We start from the raw sequence: 23,928 nt of genomic DNA, 5'->3' as shown, positions 1-23,928 counted from the left end.
AGACTGTGTTATAATTACTTAAACACACTGTAATCAAAATATCCTCATGACTAGCTGAAAAATGAATTATCATCAGAGTCATCTCTACACCGTCTGTCTTCTGTTTATATATCAATTAGTCCAGGGAGCATAACCTTGCATTAAGGTCCATTGAGTACACTTGCAGTTGAGAAGGTGGCCCAAACAAAACTTAGTATCCTTTACAAAAATGGCTTTGTTCAGAAAGATATGTTAAACTCAAAGTAGATGAAAAAAGATAAAGAACATCAAAACTCCTTTGATTTTTAATCTCAGGTTGAGTTAAACACATGTAGCATTTAGCCACAGATAGAATAAATACCACTAGCTTAGAATGCCATTCAAATTCTTTCTTGAAAATTGACATAAAGACAACTACATTTCTTGATTATCTGAGATGAGTTTGCCAGGGCGAAAAAATATGTGTTATTTCAAAGGGTCCAAGTATGATATCAGCTTTGCATAACCTTATAAAATAGTTGGTAATACAAACAGCTTGTAGTAAGATACAAATTGTCTCTTTAGAAAATGACTTTTAATAAGAAAAAAGCACACTGAGAAAGTATTTTAACATGAAGTTTAACTAAATAGCTTTACAAACCTAAAGCTTTCTGTTAATATCATGCTGAGAGAAAAAGTTTTATTTCTCAACTGATGGAAAATGTAAAGAAAGATACCGAGCCCTTCACAATGAAGGATTTACTTTACAAAGTTAAACCATCTTATTGCTTTACATATAGCACTGAAAGCATAATTGCTGCTGATCCTTGGGTCTCTATTTTTTCACATGCAATTTCTCAATGAACAATAGGTCTGTCCTACCTTCTTGCAAATGTAGCAGTAAAATTTGCATTAGTAATATTTAACTGTACAGAGCTGGACCCCCATAACTTCACATTACAGTGGAAGTCATTTGCATGGCACACCTTTCTGGGTTTTTTTTTAAAGGGATAATTCAGTGTGGACCCCTCTCCTCCCCCAAGCAAAAATTTCACAATTAACTATAAAAATTCACTATCAATTGTAAAACTACATCTACTGTCACCCCAATCGTCACCCCAAGCCCTAGTCAACTAACTCATCGGCTGCTTAGTTGTAACAGAGGAGGATTGTGACCCCATCACTGATCCCTTAAAAGACTCAGCACAGCACAGAGTAATAACCTTAGATGAGGGAAACATGATTGAAACACATTTGCAAAAACAGGAGCTAACAAAGTCAGGAGGTAGCAAACTACAGGATTTAACTTTGTCCCTTCCATCTCCCTCATTCTCTGTATCAAGTTATTTACTGCCGATTTCATAATAAGCCAAGTTTTGGGGCACCTGGGTGACTCAGTCAGTTGAGTGGCCAACTTTTGGTTTCGGCTCAGGTCATGATCTCAGGGTGATGAGATGGAGGCCCATGGCCGGCCCACACTCAGCACGGAGTCTGCTTGAGATTCTCTCTCCCTCCGTCCCTCTCCCTGCTCACATGCGTGCACTCTCTCTCAAATAAATAAATAAAATCTTAAAAGAAAAGGAAAAAAATAAGCCAAGTATCCACCCCTTACTTCTCTCTTCCTCTTACCAGCACCCTAATTCTGGTCTCTACCACATCATATCAGGATAGCTGTGGGGTAGCTGCATCCTTGGTTTTGTGTCTTCAATTTCTCTCAATTCTAACCATCCTATGAATTCCTGTGAGATTAATCTTCCTAAAGGACCTTGTGGAGCTTCTGTAGTAGCTCCTTAAGAGCAGGTCCCCAGGGATATTCATTCTGTCCATCACACTACCTGGCACATTCAATCAATGCTTGCACTCCAGGAGAAAATTTCCAAGGGCTTCCCGTCGCCTGTGTGGTATTAAAACCCTGATTCCTGAACTCAGTATTTAACATTTCCAATGAGCTGGTTTATTCTTCCCAAGTCCCAGTATTCAGGCATTTGCTCATAAAACTCTTGGGCCATCTACTAAACACTAAGTGCTAAGCATACAGAAATAACGGATACAGTCAATTCTCATTACGTGGGGTAGTTATGTTCTATAAAGTCACTGCACACAGGGAATTAGTAAGTACTGAACCATTGCTCCGGGAAATACAAAATTTTGTTCCTGAGAGCCTCTGTTCAGAACATTTTTGTCAACTGATCAATCTATAACCATGTTTTATGTGTGTTTCTGTTTAAAGCACCTTATTTAATATACATTGTTGATTCATTAACACTGAACCAACCCATGGCCAGCAGCACTGCAGTTCATCCTGAGCAAAGCTTCCCTAACACATATTTTCCCTGTAAGGCACATCAAACCTTCTTGTACTTGGGAGCATTAGACTGGATCACTCTTCAGCACTTTGCTTAGGGACCATTTTAAACAGCAAAATAACCAACTCAAAACACAAACATGGGAAGCATGTGGCACTACACAGCCTATAAAAAGACACTTGTTTGCAGTAGGAGAGCTGAAACAAGAAGGCAGAGCCTGGCCTTGTTCACCGTCAGCTGGACAGGTGCATGAGGAGACTCAGATTTTGCCCTGCTCTGCACAGGTGTGTGAATAACAGTGAAAGTGCTGTATGTATTGATTTGGAGGTTACCAATAAAATTTGGCAGGGATATGAATTCATAAATACAGAATCTGCAAATATAGAGGATTTTAACTGTATTTCAGCAAAATGCAATCTAGTGAGGGAGATAAAGAAACCATTATAATCCATTATGATCAATGCTACACTAGATGGGTGCATGGAGTTCCATATGAATGCAAAGGGGAGACACTAGTTTACTTACAGACTACAGAAATTCTCTCAGCTATAAGCCTTTCCCTATGCCATTGCCCTCTTTGGCTGTAATAGCCCATCTTTTAAGGTCTATAACAAAACTTCTCCCACAGATCCTCTGGCTTCTCCCACCTTGAGCCTCTTATGAGTTTTGCTGTACCCCTTGCTGATATTCATGGCACAGTGCTTTGCCTTGTAGTCATGTGTGTATGCTTATCTCCCCATTAATTATTTAAAAAATTTTTAAATTTAAAAAAAATTTTAATTTAAATTCAATTAACCAACATATAGAACATCATTAGTTTCAGATGTAGAGTTCAGTAATTCTTCAGTTACATATAACACCCAGTGCTCATCACATCATGTGCCCTCCTTAATACCTATCACCTCCCCATTATTACTATAATTATTGTGTCATTTCCTTGACTGCCGGACTCATGTACCACCTACTATGCTTCCAGCATGCTACCACAGCCAGTGACTATTGGTTAAATGAACCTGAAACAAGACAGTCTTTGCTCCATGATTCAAAAATCTCTCCCAACACAAATACATTCATTTCTAACCTCACCTCATTCTTGCAAAGTACCCGCTAAGTTCTAAATATAACCATTAGAGTAAGTTTTCATTTGAAGTTGTTTTAAGGTGAAAGTGTATTTTCACAGAATTTCTTTATAACTTTATTGCTTTTTGCCCATAACATTTGCCCATATACAATGATGGGCTTATAGGTGACATTAATTTACACCCACTGTCCATTGCAATGGGGTTATCTCCTTTTGTATAGTTTTTTAATCTGATATCTTGCTCTGAATTCATTTCCAGTAGTAGGTAAGCTCTTCCCATTTTTATTATCAGTTGAATTTTACATTAATTCTTTGACATTATAAACACATAACTGAATTGTGTTTTCAAAATCTTAAACTTTATCATAGAAGTCAAACTGTGTGGCTGGCAGAATAATAGTCCTAGAAAGATTAATACATATTCATACTCTGGCTATTAAACAAACCCAAACAAACCAAAAATGGCATAGCTGCTTGTTATCTTTCTCAGTTTTTTTTTTGGTTGTTGTTGTTGCTGTTATAATAACATTTGCGAAGATCGTTAAGAAGTCTGGCTGGCTTGCCTGCTCATTGAAGACACATGCATGAATAGAAGTGAAGAGTTTGTGCCCACAGAGTAGGCACAGCCAAGGTTGGTAGAGTTTCTTTCTGGTAATGTCAATACAACTATTTTTGAAACCATAATGTTACATGACTTATAAAAATTTCACAATTTTCACTGAGAAGTACACTGGTAAATATTATTATCTGACAATGGCTCGCACTAAATGTGGTCAGTCTGGGAGAACGTGATATTCTTACACCACGTTAAAGGATGCAACTGAAATCTATAAGTATTGAAACCAAGTTGGCAACTCAGTAAAAATAGAAACATAAAGGATGTCAGAATGAAATGATCATCCTTGTGAAAACCTATAATTAGAAAAGAATTTTACTTTTTTATAATGATTCTCTGTTTTTATGATAACATCTCTAGATATTATATTAAAGACTCTATGGGAGACCACATTTGAAGGAAAGAAGCAAATGTGACAGCCTCTGGAAAGGTATGTCCCAGAATTTCTTGGTGCTGGTAGCACAGAATGATAATCTATCCTTTTATAGTTGCATAAACAATATTATTAGAAAAGTCCCAGAAAAATTTTCTCAGAAAAAAAAAATTATTCTTACAGTAAATATTAAGAGAGTGCCTATCAGGTGCCAGGTAATTTTTGAGGCACTGGGGATTTTTCCACCTTGAAAGCAAACAGAAATCCCTGCTTTCATGGAGCTAATATTCTTTGGGGAAAAGACATAGAATAAAAGTGAAATCTGCATATTATATGAAATGTTGAAAAGTGACTGGAGAAAAATAAACCAGAGAAGTGTGGTGGGATGGAGGTGGGGGTGTGCAAGGAGACTGTCCATGTGGCAGGAACCCTGTGGGGGTGAGGGAAGCTAGTGTGGGGCAACGGAGAAGGTATTCTGGTACCTGGTGTAGTCCCTGGCATGGAGAACCTGTCATTTTCAGTAAACACTAAATGAAAGTTACGCAGTCATCATTACATTCATCCAATATTGGTATTGGATCCTAGAGAACATCTACTCCAACACTGTTATTACTCAATGAGAAAACAGAAGTAGAGTGCCTGACCAACCCTGTCTGATGTATTGGTTGTATAAGCAAATAAAACATAATTTTTCTTTCTTCTCTGAAAAAAATGCACACGATTTAGATGAGTGCATTAAAGGCAGCTGAGGCATGGTTTGCCCAAAATAGAGAGCAAAATGGACCAATGCAAATGTTAATATTTATGGTCACCACAATGACAAGATACCCATTCCACTCACTTTACCTTCTGCTTTATAATCTGCCTTTTTAATTCAATATATGTAATGGAACTTCTATGTCAATGAATATGACACAGAATATGGATTTATAATAATCATTTTTAATGACAAGATAGTATTGCTATATTGATGTACCATAATATATTTAACTAAAATATATATATATATTTATTTATTTAACTGATCCTTTATTAATTGAAGTTAGGTTCTTTCTGGTTTTGCATAATAATGGGAATAAAAATAACATTGCAAAGGCCACCCTTGCATCCTTTTGCAATGCACTGATTATCTTCTAAGGACAAATGCTGAGGAATGGAATTGCTCAGAAAAGATTCTGTATATGTTAATTTTAATACATAACAGACTGTTCTCCATAAAAGTTATGTCAGTTTGATTCCACATCCACAAATAATAAGAAAACCAGTTACCAGCATCAGCAACTATCTTAATTTTGCCATTAAGTGCAAAAACTTCAATTTTTCATCTTAATTTTTCTTCTCCTTGTCATTATGGAAAATTCCAAACATACTTAAGAGTTTTTAATGGTAAAATAAACACCAGTAGGCATAACATTCAAAACCTAACAAGTCTGCATCATCTATCAATATGTGTGTGTTCATTTTTTCTAAACCATTTGCAAGTAAGTTAGAGATAGAACTATTCACAACTAAAATTTTCAAATTTTCATCTTTTAAAAAACTATCACCTTTTATGCTATCATTGTACCACTGTCACCTTTGAGAAACTTAAAAGCAGTTCTGTAATGTAATCAAGTATCCAGTTCAGATTCAAATATTTCTAATTGCTCCCAGAACATCCTTTAGAGCTTTATAAACAAACAAAAACTGATTTCAAACAAGGATTGTGCCCTATATTTTTGATATGTCTTCTTAGTCTCTTTTATTATAGAACACATTTATGGCATTGACTTTTTAAACAGATCAAGTCCTACAGAGTTTGATTGCTTTCTCAAGGTGTCATTAAATTTGTCCTCTATTCTCTGTGTTTTCCATGAAGAGGAAATTAGAACTAAAATCTGAGTTTGATTCAAATTACATATTTTTGGCACAATACGTCATAGGTGACGGTATGTACTTCACATCACACAACACATTCAGAGGCTCATAATATCAATTGTCCCACTCTTAGTGATGCCAAGTTTGGTCCTTTAAGTACACTGATAACCATTATATATCTTCATTATAAAGATGTATGTTTCCATTTTCATTGAGTAACAATCTGTGTGGTGACACTTTGTCACTCTAAGAAGGTCGTGTCCCAACAACATTTTCCCTACCTTAAAGTTTTAGCATCTATTAATTATCCTTGCCTAAAATAATTATTTTATTGGGACTTGTAGTGATTGTTTTGAATTTTGTATACTCTACTTAATAACTGGCATTCTTTTATAAGGAAGATCTTCCTCTCATCAACTGGGGGCTTAGTTATCCTATAGAAAGGCAGAATACATGTTTAATTCTTTCCCTTTAGTTACTAATTTGTTGAGTAAGGAGTTACTATAATGGTCATTTCCAGCAGAAGCAAAAAAATCTCCAGAGGAGATTTTTCTCCTCTCTCTCTTTTTCATTCTTCCTCAGCATTTAAAATCCTATATAATTGAATCTATCAATTATTTCCTTTATGATTTTGATCTTTTACTTACACTTAGAATAGCCATTCACATCCCAAGATAATAAAACTGGAATATTTCTTTTGTTCTCTTACAACATATTTTGTTTATACTTAAATCTGTTAATGATATGAATTTTCTATAAGAAGGAAGTAGGGATCTAGCATTTTTTTTTTTAAGATTTTACTTATTTATTTGACAGAGAGAGACACAGCGAGAGAGGGAACACAAGCAGGGGGAGTGGGAGAGGGAGAAGCAGGCTTCCCATGGAGCAGGGAGCCCTATTTGGGGCTCGATCCCAGGACCCTGGGATCATGACCCGAGCCGAAGGCAGATGCTTAATGACTGAGTCACCCAGGTGCCCAGGATCCAGCATTTTTTTATGGTCACTCTGATAATATCCTAAAATTTAAAAAATTTAAGTATAGTGGATCTGTCTCCTCAGGCAAAGTAAACAAAAGTAAAAATGAATATTAGGACATTAAACTAAAAAGCTTTTATACAACAAAGGAAACTATCAACAAAACAAAAAGGCAACCTACTAAATGGGAGAAAATATATCTGATAAGGGATTAATATCCAAAATATTTAAAGAAATACAAATCAATACCAAAAACCCACAAATAATCTGATTAAAAAATAGGCATTTTTCCAAAGGCAACATCCAGATAGCCAAGAGACACATGAAAAGATGCTCAACACCACTCATCATCAGGGAGATGCAAATTGAAACCACAATGATGTATAACCTCATACCAGTCATAGTATCGTAAATTTTGATATGTAGTTATATAGACATATATATATTTAGTGTATCTATTGTGTTCCATTAATCTGTCCATACCTACACAATTACTTGTTTTCTTTTCTTTTTGGGGGGGCAGAGGGAGAAGGAGAGAAAGAATCTTAAGCAGACTCCACCCCCAGCACAGAGCCCCACAAGGGTTGATATGACAACCCTGAGACCATGACCTGAGTCTAAATCAAGAGTCAGGTGCCCCTACTCAATTGTTTTTAATAGTACGAGTATGAGCTCTAATGACTGAACAATAACCTACCAAATGGATACCTTTCAATTGTATAAAATACTTTGTTGTTTCCTGATTAAGAGGCACTTATATAATTTGACTAAGATTATGTATTTTTTTTAAATGTTTATAATTGAATTCAAAAGAAAGAAAAGTCTGCAACCAGAGACACGAAAACTAAAAAAAAAAAAAACCAAGTAGAAATGCTAGACTTGAAAACTGCCATAAGAAATGAAGAATTTATTAGATGGGCTTAAGAAAAAACTGGAAATAGCAGAGAAAGGAATCTGTGAACTCTAAGAAAAGGTATCCAAACTGAAAAATATGAAGGGGGGGAAATTGGAGGGGTAGACGAACCATGAGAGACGACGGACTCTGAAAAACAAACTGAGGGTTCTAGAGTGGAGGGGGGTGGGAGGATGGGTTAGCCTGGTGATGGGTATTGAGGAGGGTACGTTCTGCATGGAGCACTGGGTGTTATGCACAAACAATGAATCATGGAACACTACATCTACAACTAATGATGCAATGTATGGGGATAATATAAGAATAAAAAAATTTAAAAATAAATAAATAAATAAATAAATAATTAGATAATAAAAAAAAGCAAACAAACTGAAAAATAAGGAGAAAAAGTGAAAAAAAAGTCCAATGTCTGTGGAATATTAAATGAAATAATACGTGTGAAATCGGAGTTTCAGGAAGAGAAGAGAGAGAGAGAGAATGAGACCAAAGAATATTTGTGAAGACAATGACTGAGGTCTAAAACTGATGGAAGACATTAATTCACAGGTCTGAGCAGCTCAGTGAACCCTAAACAGAAAAAGGACAAAGAACACCACACCTTCAGTGTATCATAATCAAACTGCTGAAATCCAAAGCTAAGAAGCAGATCTTAAAACCAGCTAAAGAAAAAAGACACATCAGGTATAGGGAATTAAAATAAAAACAAAAGCTGACTTCTCACAGGAAACAATGAAAGCAAAAATACAGGAGAACGGCATTTATATTGTGCTAGAAGAAAAAGAGCTGTTCATCTAGACTTCTAAACTGAGTAAAAAATATCCTTCAAAAATAATGGTAAAGCCCCTTCCTTGTGCCTCCTGAATAATTCAGCCCCCAAATCATTATGTGTGGGAGAACAATGGTAGAAGGTAAAAGTGCTTTACTGGCCCCACATGAGGTGTTAGAGCCCAAGAAGATGAAGAGAGAATCTCTAAGGATAAGGTAAAAAAGGCATGGGGTATCTGATCCTAAAGTGATCAGAGCAGCCTCTAGGGGTACAACTCAATATGGAAAGATAGAACCCTAGCAGAAGGATAGCCACACTGAGAATCAGCCTGTTGTGTAATGATGAGCCTGAACAGGATGAGGAGGGAAACAACACAGTGGAGCAGCCTGGCATGGGAAATCAGAGATTGAGCAGGGTGAGGAGTGAAGACATACAAGGGCAAGGTGACCTGGCATGAGGTACCAGAGCCTGAATAGGATAAAGAGAACATGCAGAGTCTGGGCAGTCCAGCATGTTGAATCAGAGCCAAAGCAGGGTGAGGATAGTATCTACAAAGGGGACATGATAGGGGTGAACATGGAGGACTGGTTATATACGGGAGCTAGGTCTAATAAGTACAGATGAGAGTCAGTTTCTGTCAATGGAGGGAATTACAACTACATAGAGAAAACTAGAAATAAATAAATTGATAACCATGGTGGACAATTTTAACACCTCTTTCTCAGGAGTTGATAGAATAGGAAAAAAATGTGAAGAGATAGAGAAGACTGAACAACAGACTTAACCAACCTGACTTAATCAACATTTTAAAAACACTACACACAACTGCAGAATACACATTTTTTTCTCCCATGCAAACAGAATATTTACAAAAATGGACCACATGGCCAGGCCATAAAACTAAATATGAAAAAGTTAAAATCTCAGAGAATGTAATCTCTGACATGGTTTTAAAATAAAAATCAATAATGATATGGCCTCTGGAAAATACCCAAATTTTGGAAATTAAGCAACACTTGTAGGTAACCTTTGAACCTCTTCAAAGAGAATTCACAAAGAAATTCAGGAAATATTTTGAATCAAATAAAAAGAAAACATATTTGTGTGATGTGCTAAAATAGTCTGAGAAGGAAATATGTAGCTTTAAATACTCATATTGCCAAAAGGATGGACCTATAGTATCAACCATCATGGCTTCTACTTCAAGAGAGTAGAAAAAGCGCAAAAATTTAACCTGAGATGAGTAAAAGGAATAAAATAATAAAAACAAGATGAATAATACTGATAAACCACTAGAGCAATTATTCTTTACTTTTTATGTAAAGAGACTGAATATTTTACGCTATGTAGGCAATATATGATCTCTGTTGCATATTCTTCTTTGTTTTGTAAATATTTAAAAATGTAAAACCATTTGTAGCTCACATGTTATTAAAAAAATGGACCATGAGCTGCTTCAGAGAGACTGACCAAAAAAGAGACACACACAGAGAGAGAACACAAATTACTATTATTACATAACCTGCAAGTGATAAAATTATAAAAATAATAATACAAGGACATTATAAATAACTGTGCCAATTAACTAAACTTAAATGAAAACAAATATAGTCTTTGTGAAACACAAATTACCAAAATTGACCCAAGAAGACATGGAAAACCTAAATAGTACCATATTTATTAAAGACATATAATTTACCTTTAACACTCAAAACAAATAAATCACCATCAACAAAAATCCTTTCCACAAAACCCAGATGGTTTTGCTGGTGAATTCTATCAAACATTTAAGAAAGAAATAAACCTATACAAACTCTACTTGAAAATAGGAAAGATGATCTTTCAACTTGTTTTATAAGGCCAGCATAACCCATATACTAAAATTTGACAAAAATATTACAAGAAGATTATAAATCAAAATATCTCATCAACATAAACACAGAATACAAAACACCAACTAGTAAAATCCAAGAATAGATGAAAAGGGTAATACAACATGATCAGAGTGATTTTATTAAAAAAATGGAAGGTTGACTAGAGCAATCTACACATTCAATGCAATCCCCATCAAAATACCATCCACTTTTTTCAAAGAAATGGAACAAATCATCCTAAAATTTGTATGGAACCAGAAAAGACCCCGAATAGCCAGAGGAATGTTGAAAAAGAAAAGCAAAGCTGGCAGCATCACAATTCCGGACTTCCAGCTCTATTACAAAGCTGTCAGCATCAAGACAGTATGGTACTGGCACAAAAACAGACATATAGAGCAATGGAACAGAATAGAGAGCCCAGAAATGGACCCTCAACTCTATGGTCAACTAATCTTCGACAAAGCAGGAAAGAAGGTCCAATGGGAAAAAGACAGTCTCTTCAACAAATGGTGTTGGGAAAATTGGATAGCCACATGCAGAAGAATGAAACTGGACCATTTCCTTACACCACACACAAAAATAGACTCCAAATGGTTGAAAGACCTAAATGTAAGACAGGAGTCCATCAAAATCCTAAAGGAGAACACAGGCAGCAACCTCTTTGACCTCAGCCGAAGCAACTTCTTCCTAGAAACATCGCCAAAGGCAAGGGAAGCAAGGGCAAAAATGAACTATTGGGACTTCATCAAGATAAAAAGCTTTTGCAAAGCAAAGAAAACAGTCAACAAAACCAAAAGACAACCTTCAAAAATCAATTCATGCAATTCACCTGTTAATAGAACAAAGAAAATTTATCTGATACTCTCAAAAGCTGCAGAAAAAGCATTTTACAAAATTCAAAACCCATGTATGACTAAAAAAAAAAAACAAACCTCAAAGTAAACTAAGAATAAATGGAACTTCCTCAATCTGATAAAGGGCATCTACAAAAACCTTACAATTAATAGCATACATAATGGTAAGAAATTGAATATTTTCTCCCCAAGATTAAGACAGCACGCAGATGTCTGCCCACTCACTTCACAGAGGTCCTGGCCTGTGCAACAAAGAAAAAGAAATAAAAGGCGGGGGGGGGGGGGGGGGGGGGGGGGAGAGTAAACTGTCACTATTTGCATATAACATTATTCTATATGTAAAAACCCTAAAAAATCTATAAAAATTATTAGAAAGGATAAAATTAGCAATGTTGTAAGAATACCCAAAGATACACTTGAATATATACAAGTATATTAAACAATCACTTACATTTCATTGCTCACAACAAATAGCTGGAAAATAAATTAAAAACAATTACCAATCACAGTAGCATAAATAAAGATACCTAGAAAAAAATGTAATGAAAAATATCTAAGATCTCTATGTTGATAGCCACAAAATATTGCTGAAATTAAAGAAGACCTAAATAAATGGAGATGCATCCCATGTTAGTGGATTGGTAGTCTCAATATTGTTAAGATTTCCATTCTCTCTAAATTGATATAAAAGGTTCCTAACAGCATTTATTAAGTGTTAAAATAACCTATAATTTTGAACAAAAAATGTCAGACAAAACAAACACATACTATATGCTTCCATTTGTTTCCAAATAGAGACAACACAAAACTATATATGGAGGCATTCTCAAGAATAAAATTATGAACACAAAGCAAGACATGAGTTGCCATAAAAGGCAAGAGAAGGGCGCTCTCCAGAGTGAAGAGAGGTCGCAGTGGGTACCCTGTGGTAAGGAGGAAAAGCCAGGGAGTTTTTAGGGTAATGACAATATTCTACTTCTTGGCTTGGGTGGCAGTTATAGGAGTCTTCCCTTTTGAATAATTTACAAATATGTATATTTGCCTCATGTACTTTCCTTTATACATATTACATTTATACATATTACATTTCACAAAATAAATGTTTAAAAATGTGTTTTAATTTCCATACACATATATAGTCTCTCTCACACAAGAAATGGTACTGAACAGCTCATTTAATTCAGCTATTAAACTAAGCACACATCACAGCTGGCTGGATGAAATACATAATGTGGATAAATAAAATCCACATCGTCCTCAAATTAAAAGTCCCTAGAGCTTGTTTTAAAATGAGAAAATGAAGTTTCAGAAGATGAAATTATTCAAATAATTACTTTGCAATTGTCATTTTGGTATCTCAGGTAAATCCACGTGATTTAAAAGTATGCAGACGAGAAACAAAAAGAAACGTGAAAGGAAGGAAAAATATTCTTAGTGATACAAATACATAAAACATATTCTATTTTATGTCTTGCATAAACCCTAAAAGGTCACAAAGACTGGTTCTGTGGTAAAAGAAGTATCTGGGCAGCCACAAAGAGATTAAATCTCTTTTGTATACAAACAAGCGTAGCTTTACTCTTTTCCCCTCTTTTAAAAAGAACAAATAAACCCAATGTAAAAATAAAAAAAAACTATGTAAATTCAACATAATTATGTTTAAACCACAGAAGACAGGAAATTTAGAGTTACAGATTCCATGGTAGGTTTTAATTCTATCCTTGTGTACATGTTTTATAAAAGAGTCTTTCATTACATGATCACATAACACTATACCATGTAACAATCAGTTCAGCAAATGTTTATTTTACAATGTGTGGAAGGAAAATATTTTATAGGATAAACTGTAGGAAATTAGTACAATATTTAGGTAGATTGTTATGTAAAATTTCTGAAAGTCCTGGGCAATTACAAAATATTAATAGAAACACCTTTTTTTCTTATCTTCTAAAGAATATGAAATTTAACTCTTTTGTGGGCACTTATATTTGAAAGTTGACCTTTAGATTTTAAGGTTATTTTGAAGTAATGAAAAACTAAGGACATTAGGATTTTAGCATGTTTTGAATTATATATGCCAGGCATTTTATATAAAAGAACAGTAGAAACTGAAGTAAATCATGAAAACCCATGAGTTCACAATAAATCCCCAAAACAGCCCTTATTGTCACTACTGGAGTTTGCTAGGGCTCCTAACAATTCATATATCTGAAATTTGACTTTTTTCAAAAGGAAGGAAAGGCATTTATCCTGCTGTCTTTCCTGTATCAACTATATTTCAGTTTAACCAAATAGTTAGCAATCAACTCTGGGATAAACCTAATAAAAATATTATTTTATAAAGACTCCAGACCCCCCAAATCTCAAGGCCTCCAGAAAAAAAGATCAAATAACTTACAAAGATAAAAGAAATAGACTAGCATCAGACTTCAAAAAAAAAAAAAAGCATGAAGCAAGTGAAAAATGAAGCAGCATCTTTTTTTATTTCAATGAAAAAAGTTGGAATAAAAGATTTTATATCTAGCAAGGCTGTCCTCTGAGTAATTATAGGAAAATAGCTTCACTGGATATCCACATGTGCTCTGCACAGCAAAGGAAAAAATTAAATGAAGAGGCAAGCTATGGAGTGGGAGAAAATATCTGCTAAGGAGTTAAAATTCAGAATATATATATTTGCAAACCATAAATTTGATAAGGAGTTAAAATTCAGAATCTATAAGGAGTTCATATAAATCAGTAGCAAACAAACACACACCTTGGTTAAAAAATTGGCAAAGGAACTGAACAGACATCTCTTCAGAGAAGACCTACAAATGGACAACAGGTATATGAAAACATGCTCAGCATCACTAATCATCAGGGAAATACAAATCAAAGCCACAATGAACTATTGCCTCACTCCTTTTAGAATGGCTATTCTGCAAAAGACCAGAGATAAAAAAATGTTGGTGAGGATATGGAGAAAGGGGAGCCCTTGCACATGGGAATGTAAATTGGTACAGTAATTATGGAAAACAGTATAAATGTTCTTCAGGAAATGAAAAATAGAATTATCATATGATCCAACAATCCCACTTCTGGGTATATATGCAAAAGAAAAGAATTCATTATCTCAAAGAGATACCTGCACTGTCATGTTCATTGCAGCATTATTCACAATAGCCAGGATATGGAAACAACCTAAGTGTCTCTTGACAGATAAATGGAAAGAAATTGTGAGTGTGTATACACACACACACACACACACACACACAATGGGATATTATTTGGCCTTCAAACAGAAAGAAATACTGCTATTTGTGATGTGGATGAATTTGGAAGACATTATGCTAAGTGAAATAAGCTAGACACAGAAGGACAAATATTGCATGATATCACTTATATATGGAATCTAAAAAAGTTGAACTTAGATGTCCATTGATAGATGAATGGATAAAGAGATGTAGTATATATGAACAATGGAGCATTATTCAGCCATAAAAAAAATGAAATCTTGCCATCTGCAACAACATGGATTGAGTTAGACAGTATAATGCTAAGCGAAATAAGTCAGAAAGATAAGTATCATATGATTTCACTCATAAGTGGAATTTTAAGAAACAAATGAACAAAGGGGGAAAAAAGAGAGAGAGACAAACCAGAAACAGACTCTTAACTATAGAGAACAAACAGATAGCTACCAGAGGGGAGGTGGGTGGGGGAATGGGTGAAATAGGTGATGGGGATTAAAGAGTACACTTCTTCTGATGAACACTGAATAATGTATAGAAGTATTGAATCACTATATTGTACACCTGAAACTAATATAACACTCTAGGTCAACTACACAGGAATTAAAATAAAAAACTTAAAAAAAGTTGAACTTAGAGAAACAGAGTATTATGGTGATTGCCAGGGGTTGGGTGGAGGAAATGGGTCAAATGTACAATGTTTCAGTCATAAAGTGGATAAGTTCTATAGATTTAGGGCACAGCACAGTAAATATACTACTAATAATGTATACTTGAAATTTGCTAAGAGAATATATCTTGAGTGTTCTCACCACACACCCAAAAAAAACTAGTAACTGTGTGAGGTAATATACTAATTAGCTTGATTGTGGAATTATTACACAAGGTATATTGGATGAAAACACCATGTTGTACACCTTGAATATACACAATTTAAAGAACTGTCTATCATATCTCTAAAAACTAGAAAAAAGTAAAAATACTTTAAACATTTAAGAACTTAGGGAATTCTGTCTGCACCCATGAGCCCTTTTTGAAGATTCTACTACAGGATGAGTTCCCAACAACTAAAATATGACTAAAACTTCAGCAAAAAACTGATGAGTGTGTGTGTGTGTACACATATGTGTGTGTGTGTATATATATATATATATATACACATATATAGATATGATTAAACAAGGGGGGCAGGGGAAAGGGTAGAATAGTAATGTTCAAATGTTGTATGTTATGATAAAGTAGAAATAATGCACTTAAAAATGGGAGGAAAAGAGGCACCTGGGTGGCATAGTCAGTTAAGCATCTGACTCTTGATTTCAGCTCAGGTCTTGATCTCAGGGTCATGAGCCTACTTAAAAAAAGGGGGATGGGGAGGTAAAGAAAGAGGGAAAGAGAAAAACAGAATACACCCACTGACTACGATGTAGACAATAGGTGGGAGTTAAAAAATAACCAGTAAAAACTGAGAAACTCAACAGCAAATAACTACATAACAGAAAGGAAAAAGAGGGCAGTAGAAAAATGTACAGGTAGAAGACAATGACTAGAATAAAACAAAAATGCAAAGTTTAAATAACAACAAAAATTAGAGAGCAAAGACTATAAATCTTATAGAAAAGCAGCAGCAAATATAACAAAATATAAATGATTATAAAATATTATATTGTTGAGACCAAACATATCAGTCATATCAATAAGTGTGACTGCATTTAACTTATTAAAAGAACAACTCTCTGGGGTGCCTGGGTGGCTCAGTCTGTTAAGTGTACAACACTTGATTTTGGCTCAGGTCATGATCTCAGGGTTGTGAGATCAAGCCCCATGTCAGGCTCCCCACTGGGCACTGAGCCTGCTTAAGATTCTATCTCTCTCCCTCTGTCCCACACCCCATTCGCATGCTCTCTCTCACTAAAAGAAAAAAGAAAAAAGAAAAAAAAGAACAAGTATTCTTAATTTGGCTTGCAAAGCAAGACCCATCTACTACTGTTTAAAAGGGAATATCTAAAAGAAAATGATTTAAGAAAGACTAAAAATAAAGGGTAGACCAAGATATCCCAGGAAAATGCAAAAAATAAGAAAGCAGGAGTAAAGATCCTGGTATCAGACAAAGTCGAAATCAAGCCCAAACTCATTAAACATAACAAAGAAATAGACCTTGGAATATTAAAAGCAAAAATTCACAACTATTAAAAACATTTATGTACCAAATAATATAGCACCTGCCTTTAAGAAGTAAAAACTATATGAGATGTGAGAAGACACAGATAGAAGCACACTAATGATAAGAGGTTTTAAGACACCATTTTCAGTATAAGACAGATCAACTGCACAAAAAATGGTAAGCAGAGATAGAAGAGCTAAGTAACATAATAAAGTAGATTTTTAGAGTATACATCAAACTCTACACTCTGTTGACAGGAAATATATTTTCATCACAAGTACCTATAGATACTTTGCAAAAATTTACTTTGTATTAGCTCACAAAAAATAAGTAACTTCCAAAAAAAGTAGAAAGTGAAAAAATCAATATAGTCTGACCAAAACATAGTACAAGTTCTCCTGCTCTCCAAAATTAGAGTGTTCCTATGAAACCATTCATTAGCCAAAAGGGTATAGAGCAAAGAATTACCATTAATTTATATGAAAAAGTTTTTGAGCATTCCCAGATCCCAAAAATAATCTCTTAGGCTTTTCTGATACCTTAGGACACATCTTGCTAACAGATGCACAAAATTAATTGAGATAAAACAGAGATGCTCATAAGACACAGTTCAAAGCTATGTTGGCTTGATGCTGAGATGCTGAGTGTAGTTCCTAGCGAAGGAGCTTGATACTGCCATTCTCACTGCTTGGTGTGCATGCTGCCTCTGTAAGGGCTCACTGGGAAACAAATACTGAATGCTATTTTTGCTTTTTGCCTTTTCCCATAAAAGCAAAAATCTTCAGATTTCTTTTGGTTAGTGAAAACAGGTACCTTAATGTAGATCTTTCATAAACGTGAAGTGGCATAAGATACCTTTCAAAAAGTGGGTGATACCTGTATAATGAGAAATAGCTCACAAAAACAAAAAATAAAAAGTTTCTTCCTTGTGGAATTACCAAAAAAAAAAAAAAATCTATTAAACAACTCCTGGGCTAAAATTAGGAAAATACAAACATGAAGTAAAAGAATTTCTAAAAAAAAAAGATGATAGTGAAATCAGTACATATCAACTATACAAGGGATACTTAAAGCATGTCAAAGGAAAATACATGCATAAATTACTTTTATTATTTAAACAAAGAATGAAAATAAATGACATAACTTCCCAGCTCAAAACTTTAGAAAAAAAGTTACAAAATAAACCAAAAGAAAGCAACAAGGAATTAATAAAGAGATAAAAGAAATTTATGAGGTATAGAACAGTACATCTAATTAATAAACTATTTTTTCAGAAAAAATAAAAATAGAAAAACTATACTAGATAACTACATCAGGAAAATACTAGAAGGAAGCTCAAATGTACAAAAACAAAAATACAACAAGTGGTAAATAATCATTAAAAAAAGACAAAATTTAAAAATCATAAGGATTACCTTTGTAGACTACTAACTCAAATAAATTAGCACAATGAAACTGATCATTTTATAAAGAAATACAGATTGTCATAAAACACCATTAGAGTAGGGAGCATAAATAGAACAGATTCTGTAGAAGAACTAGAGAAAGCTAGTAAGGAACTAATAACACACACACACACACACACACACACGAGTAGGGTCATATGATTGCACAGTAGACTTCTACTGAACCTTTAAAATCTAGGTGGTCCCATTGCTCAATAAATTATTATTCCAGAGTACTGAAATGAAAGAAAACTTCCTAATTCCTTTTGTGAAGCAAGTATAACATCGATACTTAGACCTGATGGAAAAAAAAAAAGAAATAAGCCAAATACCAATATCACTCATGTCATTAAAAAGATACTAAATAAAATATTAGGAAACAAAAGCATATACCACACTAAGAAAACAGTACATTATAACTAAATGAAACTTATTTCTGGAATGCAAGGTTGGTTCAGTGTTTGGAAACCCATTTAACAGCATTCACCATATTAGTAGATAAAAGGGAAATATTATAATGAAGCATATGGAGCATAATCTCCATAAGTGTTTAAACAGCCTTTGACAAAATTTAATACTTTTCTGATTAAAAAAAACACTTTAAAATAAAAATTGATTTTAATGTAATTAATTTAAATTTTAATATTATAAAATATATATCTTTAGTCCTCAAGACATTACTTACTAGAAAAATAGTAGAGGCATTTCCACTAAAATCAGAAATAAATAGGGCAAGAAGACCAGTATCTATACTACTATCCAACATTATGCTAGGAAATTAGTTAACAAGAGAAATCAAAGAATAAGAATTTATAAAGAAGAGGTAAAATTTTCTCTGGAATACCCTAGAGCAGAGGTCAGCAGATTTTTTGGTAAAGGGATAGATAGTATTTTAGTTTTTATGGGTCATTCAGTCTGTGTCACAACTAGTCAACCCTGCCATTGTAGCATAAAACAGCCAAAGACAGTAATAAATGAATGAGCATGACTGTGTTCCAATAAAACTTTATTTATAAAGATAGGATTTGGCCCATGGGCTATATTGTGTCAACCACTGTGCTTAGATAATTAACAATAAAATGAACTCATGGAACACTACATCAAAAACTAATGATGTAAGGTATGGTGATTAACATAATAAAAAAAATTTAATAAAAAAATAAAATAAGTTCTTGGAAAAAAATGAACTCAAAGGAGAGAATTCTGTAAGGTAGCAGCATATAGAATTAATATATAAACTTAATAGTGTTCATAGAGACAATAAATTGAGGGACATAATGGCAGGACAAAAAACATGTATACCACCAACAAAGAAGATGAAACACTTAGGAATGACCTGCACAAAATGCACAAAATCCACATGGAGGAAACTTTGTTCTTCAAAGTGAAAAAACTAGACTTCAACAAATGAGTTCCTATAATTTTACTACGGTTATGGAGGACATCAGGGGAAGCTGGGTGAAGGGCAAATGGGAAATCTCTGTACTCTGCATTCTCTATTTTTGCAACTTTTCCATAAGTCTGGTGCTACTACAAAATAAAAGTTAAAAAGAACTATTTTTAGGGGCGCCTGGGTGGCTCAGTCGGTTAAGCGGCGGCCTTTGGCTCAGGTCATGATCCTGGGGTCTTGGGATCGAGCCCCACGTCTGGCTCCCTGCTCAGCAGAAAGCCTGCTTCTCCCTCTCCCTATGCCTGCCACTCTGTCTACTTGTGCTCTCTCTCTATGTCTCTGTCAAATAAATAAATAAAATCTTAAAAAAAAAAAAAGAACTATTTTTAAAAAGTGAAGATCCTGACATGCAGAAAATAATCATAGATATTTCTTAAGTTTTTAGCTTCCATATTTTTTAGATTGGAATTTTATAGTATTTTAATAGAAAATTACATTCCCCAAAACTCAAGTGTTTTTTTAAATTTTGTGATTTCATATACCTGAAGGCCAGATTACCTCCAGATGAATTCTGTATATTTCAAATAGATACTAAAAGTCAACAAAAAGAGAAAATTCAGCACAAATAAATCTACTTTTTCATGAACTTAGTGTGTCAGAATACCTGTTGTTCCATTTTAGATCCTAGGGAAAGGCATAATTAATATAAAATTATGTATTTATTTATTTTTAAAGATTTTATTTATTTATTTGACAGAGAGAGAGAGTGACAAACAGGGGGAGTAGCAGAGGTTGAGGGAGAAGCAAGCTCCCCACCGAGCAAGGAGCCTGATGTGGGACTTGATCCCAGGATCCTGGGATCATGACCAGAGCTGAAGGCAGATGCTTAACGACTGAGCCACTCAGGCACTCCTAATATGAAATAATTTATATTGAGTTTCTAGAAGCAGTCATCTGAAGTATTGAAAAAAGTCAATAGAGCTTTATGAAATCATTGGTTTCTCAAATATCATTTTTGATTCAGTAGCTAAACTGTTATTATTAAGACGTTTCTGATTCTTATTAAATATACATATAAGGGAGAAGAACTGGTTATGCATTCTATTGTACGGAGTTAATAAAACTGTGCTGTGAGTATATGTTTATCCCACTATGTGACCTAAGTCTTAGCCACAACCACAGACAAATTACTGAAACATAAAACTGCTAGTCATTAAAATAAGTTCCTAACCTATGAATTATATAAGACTTAATGGGGGAGAGGTATTTGTCATTTCCTTACCATTTAACGGAAAGCTCAAAGATGCAATAAATCCTACAAATCTAGCAAGAACAGCCATGTCTGAAATATGATGCCAAGAGCAATGCTGTTTGGATTCTTACCAAACTCAAAATACTGTTTTCTGAAACTGCCTTAGTACATTTATAAAAACATTTGTGGGAAAACCTATTTACAAGTACAAAAGGATCCACCGACGACCTTGTTCCACAAGAAAGGACAATTTTGTCTTTTCTTCTGAGGGCTTCTCAGAGAATTTGACAATCTTGAACACTTTTTCTCTTTTAAATGCTCTCTTCCCTTTGTTTTTTCAGTAACTCATTTACTTTCCCTCACAACTCTGGCTGATCCTTCTCAGTTTCTTTATCGGTACTTTGGTACATTCCTTCTCCCTGAAAGATTGGGTTCCATAGGCTTCCGTTCACTCTGCTTTCCCTTCCTTACGATCTCTCACGTACAGCCAGACTTCAGTGACCAAATATTATAACACTGTGTCTAACCTGCATCTCTCTCCTGAGCTTTAGACACGAATATCCAATTGACTGGTTGCCGTCACCGTGTGAACATGTCATGGGAACCTCAATGTCCACCCAAACATAACTGAATTCACCATCCATTCATTATGTAATAAATGTTGGTTGGTGCCTACCTTGAGCCTGGAACTGCATTAGGCACTATAATGATGACATTTCTCCCCTAGTGAAGTTCATTTTTCCTTCACTAGCCCTGCACCTATATTCCCTCTATCAGTAAGTGGTACCATTATCCATCTAGTTGCCAAAGTCAGATACCTAAATATGCATATGATCTCAAAGTAACATACTATACACCTTATACTTACACAATATGACACAGCAAATTTATTCAATTAAAAAAAGAAAAGAAACCAACCTAAATATCAAGTGGCACTCCTCCTTCTTCTTTATAACTCATGTTCAATCACTCCCCTGGTTTTATTCATCCTTTCCCTTTATTTCTCTTTAATCTGTCACTTTCCTTATTCTTTATTATATTATATTCCACTGGCTTAGTTTAAGCCATCTTCACGTCTGGCCTGCAATGATCCCTTAACATGTTCCTCTGTCTCAAGTTATACTTAAAACCCTTCAGTAACCTTTGATCAACTTTAAAACAAAACAACAAATGTATTACCATGATGCAAAAGCTTGAATTATAATTGCCTATGTAAACATGTAAATATGTCAATGCCACACCCTCCAAGCTCCTAATTGCAGATGAGAATTTAAAGTGAGTTATTCACCATTTAGGGGCCACTTGTTCTCAATTTATAGCAAATTAAATAACATGATTAATTTGATGCAAAAGAAACACAGAAATAAAGAACTCATCTATAGATGAGTACAGATGCTAGACAGTCTGACTTTAATTTTCTGTTTACATATTATCATTTTAAATTGTTATTAATCAAAACTACTGCTACATGAACAATACTGACCAACATTTACCCAGCACTTATTATGTATCAAGTACTTTACACATATTAATTCCCATAATCATTACAACAACCCAATGAGATAGGTACCCTTACCATTCCCATTTTATGTATGTGGTAACCAAGGCACCAAGTAGTTTAATAAAAGGAAATAGTTGGTAAATGGTAAGACTGGCATCCAAGCAGTGGTTCCAGAATCAATGCTCTTTTTTATTTTTTAAAGATTTATTTATTTATTTGAGGGGGGAGGGGCAGAGGGAGACGGAGAGAAAGAATCTCAAGCAGATTCTGTGCTTAGCATGGGAGGTCTACTCAGGGCTCGATCTCAGGACCCTGAGATCATGACCTGAGCCAAAACTAAGGGTCGGACACCTAACTGACCGAGCCACACAGGCGCCCCTGGAATCTATGCTGTTAATCATTATATCATACAGAATGAAAGGGGATTTTGCAAGGTATTAAACAAGAACTTTGATTTTGTAAAGATGATACATATTCATCATATAGACTGCCTAGAAAAATACAAAGAAGAAAATAAGAAATGATCCTAAATCTTGCCATTCAGAAATAATAATCATTGATAACTAAGGTAAATGATTCTGGATATTTCTTTATGCCCAAAGCTAGATAACAGGATGGATAGGTAAGAGAGGCAGAAAAATGGATGGATAGATGATAAACAAATAGATAAAAGGATTTTGTATACAGTATGTACTGATTCATTTATGTGAAAGATGATAAAATTTGCACACTGACTCACCCACCTTGGATTTAATTTGTTTTTATTTTTGTCAGTTGTATTATTAAATTATTATTAGTAGTATCTATAAAATTTAGAGGATTCCCCTAATGAAAACTCCTGCATTATTTTCTTAGTATAATGTCTAAATAAATTCAATGGTCTCCACTGATACCTTTTAGCCATATTTTGCTGTTTTGAAATACTTTGAGTAATTTCTTGATTGACTTTCTGTAATCAGCAGTGTTTTCACCAAGAGTTAGTACTGTATTCACTAAGTCCTTACATGATTGAGAATGTGCTACTACCTTCATACTTGAAGAACAACTTGGCTGGATGTGAAATTCTGAGGTAATATTTTTTCTATCTCAGAATGTTAATCTGAGGGATTTGATCCTCCAAATCAATGTCTTTTGACCTTAAAAAAAGTTGTGGAGAAGTGTGAAGACATTCTGTCCTCATGGTTTGTTCTTTTGCCTAGATATACTTACTTTTTCCTTCCCTTTTGAAATGCAAGTAGATTTATCAGGATGCATTTCTGTTGGCCATTCTGTATCAATATTGCTAGGGTCTTTTGGGGTCTTTTGACCTACAGATTCACACAAAAACTTTTCTTCTATTGTTATCTTTAATTCAGATCATATTCCATTGGTTCCAA

The 23,928-nt window shown here is 34.4% G+C and overlaps 1 protein-coding gene across 1 annotated transcript in view; it reads right to left on the bottom strand.

Annotated features, from left to right (window-relative positions):
- Positions 1–23,928, bottom strand: part of ARMC4 (armadillo repeat containing 4) — a 183,667-nt gene that overhangs the window by 91,774 nt on the left and 67,965 nt on the right. The window lies entirely within an intron of this gene.

This window comes from Mirounga leonina, unplaced genomic scaffold (assembly GCF_011800145.1).
Source record: "Mirounga leonina isolate KUSES-001 unplaced genomic scaffold, KU_Mleo_1.0 Mir_413, whole genome shotgun sequence".
NCBI lineage: Eukaryota > Metazoa > Chordata > Mammalia > Carnivora > Phocidae > Mirounga > Mirounga leonina.
This window is presented reverse-complemented; position numbering and strand designations above follow the sequence as displayed.